Below are 6,292 nucleotides of genomic sequence, written 5' to 3'. Positions count from 1 at the left end.
GCAACCAAATTGGGGTATCATGCACACATAACACGTAGCAAACATATGCAACTCATATTAGTACATTGGGAAAGGGGAGAAAACGTATAAGGAAACCTATGCGTAGTCATCCACAAACTAGGAATAGTCCTAAGGGGTTCATACTTCTTTCACCTAGGCCAACAGGGTACTAATTCAACTAGCATGCGATATATAAGACTCATTTATCCTAGGAACGGTACCCGAAACATCAAACTAGACTTAGGCACGATAAACGGAGTCTGTTGGGACACCACGAGGGTCGGGGAAACATCAAATGGGGAAGCCGGAGTCCCGAGTTGGGACAATTTCCAGCGGGTAGCCGGTGGGTGGTGGACCACCCGCCGGCGTCAAGTCTCCGGGTAGCGGTTGCCCGGTGGGCAGTGCCCGCTGCCGGCGACGTCTTTCTCGGGCAGCGGGTAGGTGGTGGGTCCCCCTACCCCCACCTACCCCCCACTGACTCTTTATCAAAATAAACGTCCCGGGATCTGTTGTGGAACCCGAAACCATGCTTAGACACTTTTAAATGCAATTGATGACACCACGTGGACAATTAACGGGTCAAAAGCAAGAATCATATAGCACATATCCTATCATGACTCCTAAACATAATCAACACCCGAACATGCGAAATCCCATCCAATTATATCAAGAATAACACAATACGAAATTCCCAATTTTAACCTAGGGCTCTAATCATATTCAAATCCATAAAACCATAGTTCATCTTTTAATCATCAAAACATCAAGATTCATCAAGAACATCACATAATCATCAAGAATCTCTTATCATCATCAAGATCATGAAGATCACACATAAAATCATCTCACAATCATCAAGAACTCATCATCAATATCATAAACGATTCGTCAAGACACAAGTATAGAGAGGAGGCCAAAGAAGATAATTATAGCAAGGAAAATAGGTTTTGTTGAGACCTGGGTTACCTCTTAGCCTTAATTAATTTCCTTGGCTATGAAGGGTCTTTCTTTAAGATTCCTTCTTTCTTGATTTCTCCTAGGGGGATTCTTGGAACTTCTTGTGTGGTGAGGGATTATTGTGGTGTGGGTTCTAGGTGCTTCCTATGCCCCCTATTTATATACCTAAGAGTCCCTAATTAGGGTTAGTTCTATTCCTTCTAGAACTAGGGGATTGGGTTTAGGGATAAGGGCCCATGGACTATGGTGGGCCTTTTCTTAATTAATTATTGGAATTTAGTCCTTGCTTTTGGGTAATTGATTAAATGATTAATTGGTTTTAGGAGCCGTAACACGGGGTGTTACAGGTGGTCCTCCACCCGCCACCTACCCGCTGGAAACCCAGCGTGGTTTGTGGTGTTTTCACCCGTTTGATGTTTCCCCTGTTCTGTTGTACCCCGTTTGTCGTGTATGAGTCTCGTTTGGTGTTTTAGGCATCGTTCTAGGATTTTATGTGTATTACGTGTCGTTGTTGTGTCTTGCTTGTTATGTGATTATGTGTTGATTGATTGATGAAGATGCGTATCGTGGTCATTGCGCAATGGCCAGTGTAATTGATGATGATGATGATGTGATAATGAGATTGTGATTAGTGGAAAATAAACTATTGGCGGTTGGCACCACTTGTGCCCGGTCATTGTACTAAAGGTACAGGCCATAGCGGTGACTGTGCTAAAGTTACACACCCACCTTAGACTTGCTTGCCGTTGAGAATGGGTCAGGTTATAAGTATTGCGGTGTCATGTTAGAGCTATATGCGCTAACCCCTTGATATTGGCACTAGAGGTGCGGATCATTGAATGGCACTGCGGCACCATCTTGATATGTTGGTGGTTAAAAGGTGGGTTCGTCGGTGGGGGCATGTAGTTGCCTAGAGGCATAAGGGGTGGGGATATAAGGGTGGCCTGGAGGTATAGGTTGAAACTGATATAATGACGGAGGGGAGTTATACGGTTGGAACTTGGTATAAGGTTGGAGGATGAATTGTGTGCTTTGTTGACTACTTGTTAATTGATTGTATTGAATGCCTTAGTTGCCTCTACTCGTTATTTGCATGATTATCTGCCTGTTATGTCTTGCATTGCATGTTTAGGACGCATGTTAGTTCTTATTATTATTCGATGATATTGAGTCTGTTAACATGCCTTGATCTTGATCTTGGATTTAAACTAGAGTCTCGTAGGTATATATGTATTGTAGTTTCAAAATGAGTTTCTTATATCTACCTATATTGTACTTAACGCGTTGGAGTGGGTTACTAGCATTATTCGCTAACGGTTGTTATACCGAATGTTTTTCAGGGACAATGAGTAGCTTCGGAGCGCGCTAGTGGATTCGTGGACTTAGTTTAGATAGTTCTAGCCTGGATGAGATGGCATGCTTGCCTTGATTTGTATCTGGGTATTAGTTATGGTTTATGCTTTGTTAGTTAATTTATCCTGTGCATCTGAGTTCTCTAGCTCAGATATGGCATAGCACCCCGACTACTATGTCTACTTTATGCTCTGTTTGGAAATTAATAAGAGATTAGCCTTTATTTTATAGGTTTTAAATATCTTGAAATTTAGGGGTGTTACATGCCTCTTTGTTCACGATCAATCAAAATAAAGCTTTTAGTACAAAAACTATGGAAATATTTCAGATTAGGTTTCTTACCCTTCCATATTTCGTATGGAGTCTTTGTAGTGCCCGTCCTAAAATAGATTCGATTGACTATATGGTACGATGTATGTACTACGCCAGCCCAGAAACGTTGAGGTAAGTGACTAGCATTCAGCAGGAACCTAGCCATCTCTTGCAAGGTTCGATTTTTCCTTTCAACTATTCCATTCTGTTGGGCAGTACGTGGGGCAAAGAATTCATGAGCTATTCCATTCTCTGAGCAGGATTCAGTGTAAGCAGCATTCTCAAATTCTTTCTCATGATCACTTCTTTGTCTCAATATTTGGATAATGGGCTCATCTTTTTCTTTTTGTAGTTTGATACACAGAGTCTAGAATGCTTCGAATGCCTCAGATTTTTCCTTTAAAAATGCCACCCAACAAAAACATGAATAGTCATCAGCACAAACAAATCTATATTTCTTACCACCTATGCTCCCAGTCTGTGTTTGTAACACCCCCAATTTTAAGCATATTTTAAAACATTTAAACTTAAGTAATAAGGCAAAGTCTATCCATAATGATTAAGGTAATGCGGAAGCTAAACCAAATAGTATTGGGTTGTTATGCCACATCTAAGTTAAATACTTAGATTCATAGGCCAAAACTCAACTACAAATCAAAGTATACTATCCAAAATGTCAAAGTAGATCATAATGGGCTCACAGGCCATCAAAACTAAAGTCTAGCAAAGGAAACTGGATCTAGCTAAACGGCTCTGATAGGAATGTTTTTGTAATAATGTTTTGATGAGCCAAATGCACTTTAGATCCCCTTAGAATTTAGGTCTTTAGTACAAGCATCATATATCAGAATATCAAAGTGAGTATACAAAGGAAAGTCTACCACATGAAGAACAAAATTAATTTGGAGAATTAATTTTGGTCCTACAAGTATTCATCTGGAACACAAGTACTAAACAATGGCGTTACAAAGAAGGATTGAATGAGCCTAATGGCGAAATGGTAGAAGTCCTTACATACAACCAGAGACGGAGCCAGGATTTCTAGTGAGGGGGGGGGGGGGGGGGGGGGTGCGAAGAAGCAAATGTAAAATGAGTTAAAAAAATGTTCAAATACAAGGTCCAAATACAAAATATCAAATACGAATACGATTGTTAAAATACAAAATATATTATAAATTACAAAACAAAGTTTATGATGAACTATGAACTACGAGATAATACTCCTTTACGCTCTCTCATTTTTTGAAATCGCTGTAGAATTGCTTCATTTGAAACTTGATCAAAAATTTCTTTTTCAACATACGGCACTAAGCAATCATGTAATAAATCATCACCTATCCTGTTGTGTATGGATGTCTTGATTAACTTCATAGCAGAAAATGCTCTTTCCACACTAGCAGTTGCAACCGGTAGGATCAAAGACAACTTTAGAAGCAAATACACTGATGTATAGTCCAAATGTTTCCAGTTTCCACCATTTTTTGAGCTAATTCATGAATACCATCCGAATTAGAGAAAGCAGGATCAGAACTTACATCAATAAAATAAGTCTGTAGTTGGTCATTTAGTAATTCAAGCTCAATATCAGAAAAATCATTGGGATACAACTGGGCCAATCGAACTAACTTATCCTTATCAAACCTAGCAAATGAATTCCTTGGATCAAAACATGCCACACATAAAAGCAACTCTGTATTCTTCTCATTGAAACAGTTGTTTAGCTCTTTGAGTTGTAGATCTAAGACCACATAAAACCTTTCAACACGGTACCTATGAAGATGAGTCCTTTCTTCAACATTACGGCGAGGTCTTCCTGGAACTACATAAACTTCATCCATATTAGGTATGGGAATTGCATGATTGTTGCAAAATAGTGAAACTTGTTGTAAAAGAGCTTCCCACCCATCATCTCTCATCATTTGCAATCTTTGTTTTGAGATATCAACTAGTCTCATGACATTCACAATGTTTTGATCTTTCTTCTGTAATGCCTGTGACAAGTCATTGGTAATTGCTAAAACATCTTTCATTAAGTGCAAAAAGAATACAAAATCAAAACATAGGACATTCTTCAATACTCTGAATGCTTCTAGCCTTTGTTTTGGATCTTGCTTTATTTCGTCAAGAACATCAATCACTGGAGAAAATAATTTCAGAATGCTCACAAGTGCACCATAATGAAATCCCCAACGTGTATCACCAGGACGTTGTAAAACTGTTTCTTGATTCAAACCAATTTCCGTTTCAATTGTATCAGCAGAAATTGAATCAATCAAAATCCGTAATTGTTTGTCTCGTAAGCTATCCCGGCGCTTACATGAAGCACATACAATATTGCACAATTGCGAGGCAGTGATAAAAAAAATCTCCAACATCATCATTTTCCTTTGCAACACCCACAAGTGCTAATTGTAGTTGATGAGCAAAACAATGAACATAAAAAGCACTTGGATTCTCATTCATAATCAAAGTCCTAAGACCATTGAACTCACCTCGCATATTACTTGCTCCATCATAGCCTTGGCCTCGTATTCTTGAAATACTTAATCCATGCCTTGTTAAAAGATCTTCAGTTGCTACTTTAAGAGACATAGATGTAGTATCACGAACATGAGTAATTCCAAGAAGACGCTCAATAATATGCCCACTTGAATCCACATATCGAATAAACACAATCATCTGCTCTTTCACTGAAATATCTCTTGACTCATCAACTATTATTACAAATAATTCTCCACCAAGATCATTGACTATCATTTCAGTTGTCTCACTTGCAATTGCATTAACTATATCTTTTTGAATGCAAGGAGAAGTCAGTTGGTGATTTGCAGGTGCATTTTGCATCACTACTTTGGCAACATCTTCATTATTATCTGCAAGAAACTTTAAGACCTCAAGGAAGTTTCCCCAATTAAGTGAGTCGTAGCTTTCATCATTTCCACGAAAAGCAATTCCTTGCCTTAAAAGTAACCGGATGCATATAACTGATGAAGTCAATCGAACACGGTAGTCTTGTTTCGATTGCTCCGAGTGTTTTGATACACAAACTTGTATGTGTTGCTCTTGAGTCATTAAATCTCGACAAGCTTGTATGTTCTTTGCGTGAACACTATTGTGATTACTAACATGTGCACACAACCTTTCCGGTCCTTTTTTCCAATTGTTGAATCCTTCTGTAACAAATGAGTCCCCCCAGCTTGGTGTCCACTGCTTTCATCTTTGAATAGATAACAACATAAACAATATGCTGCATCTTCTGATACACTATACTCCAACCAATTGCTATGATCTTCAAACCATTTAGAATTAAATCTTCTATTAGTACCTGTAATCACTCTAGTAGGAAATACATGATTTTTTGGTTGACAATGACCCATTTGTAGATATCGTCTCTACACATTATTTCTATCATTGATATGATATTCATATATATTTTTCCTTTTACCCGGATCAACTTCAAGCTCATCTATGTTAACTTCAATACGAGGCCTTGACACTTCGGGACTACTTGCACTAGATGAATTGCCAAAAGTTGATTTTCTTTTGAAAAATTTTTCATAACTGGATCAATAAAATACAATATAACTAAGATTTAGAAAAATTAGGGAAAAGACAACATTAGAAATATTATAGCTAGCAGTACACCAATAACAAATTATCAAGTAACCAT

The 6,292-nt window shown here is 38.3% G+C and overlaps 1 long non-coding RNA gene across 1 annotated transcript in view; it reads right to left on the bottom strand.

The window, feature by feature from the left end:
• Positions 1 to 3,838: 3,838 nt before the first annotated feature.
• Positions 3,839 to 6,292, bottom strand: part of LOC109184291 — a 21,318-nt gene continuing 18,864 nt past the window's right edge. The window contains exon 3 of the long non-coding RNA XR_002054739.1: positions 3,839 to 3,956. This is a non-coding gene — a long non-coding RNA (uncharacterized LOC109184291). The remainder of the gene's footprint in view (positions 3,957 to 6,292) is intronic.

Source organism: Ipomoea nil, unplaced genomic scaffold, assembly GCF_001879475.1.
Source record: "Ipomoea nil cultivar Tokyo-kokei standard unplaced genomic scaffold, Asagao_1.1 scaffold1259, whole genome shotgun sequence".
In the NCBI taxonomy this organism is placed as follows: Eukaryota; Viridiplantae; Streptophyta; class Magnoliopsida; order Solanales; family Convolvulaceae; genus Ipomoea; species Ipomoea nil.
Note: the sequence above shows the minus strand (reverse complement) of the source record. Positions and strands in the feature narration are given on the sequence as shown.